Genomic DNA, 678 nt, shown 5'->3' on the forward strand with positions numbered 1-678 from the left:
CGATCCACCTGCCCTTTCTCTCTCTCTCATTCACTCTCTCGATCTCTTTCCCCTTCTTTATCTATTATACTGTAGGAAGAAGAGGCAAACAAGAAAGATAGCTCATTCTTACCTTCAATGATTCCCTAGCGCAATGCTAGCAACATTGCAAAGAACACATAAACCACCTTCATCGTCATTCTGCAATGAATGTTGGTAATGAATTGTTTATATTTTTTATCGCAAGGTCCAATTCCCTATGGTTTCCAACTGATCTGACCTACGTAAATAAAATGAAAAACTTGATTTAGTAATGAAAGGCAAGCGTATTCGGATTTAAGTGATTCTAGATAAGCATTCATGATTAATATTCCCCTTTGAATGTCATATTGTCTGCTGATAATAGCAGGCGAAATGTACACGCATATACTCCACATAAAATTCTTATCACCCGAACGATATACCTCAAAACTCAAGGCACTTTTAATCTAACGATGTATTTGCTGCCAGAGATGTAGTCCATGAATATTTTATATCGAATAAACTTCTCAGTGGATATTTTTCTTTGTTCGGTCGTTTCTATTAGAATTTGCTGAATATCATGATATTACTACAACTTCTACTAACTGCTTAACGATAATAGTAATATTAGGAATGATAGCGTTAGAATCAGGATCATAATGAATAGTCTCATTGCAG

General features: G+C 35.3%; 1 pseudogene; it reads right to left on the minus strand.

Moving 5' to 3' along the window:
* The window catches only part of LOC119591102, a 7,565-nt pseudogene that overhangs the window by 5,963 nt on the left and 924 nt on the right, over nt 1–678 (minus strand).

The sequence above is a fragment of the Penaeus monodon genome, chromosome 28 (assembly GCF_015228065.2).
Source record: "Penaeus monodon isolate SGIC_2016 chromosome 28, NSTDA_Pmon_1, whole genome shotgun sequence".
Taxonomy (NCBI): domain Eukaryota; kingdom Metazoa; phylum Arthropoda; class Malacostraca; order Decapoda; family Penaeidae; genus Penaeus; species Penaeus monodon.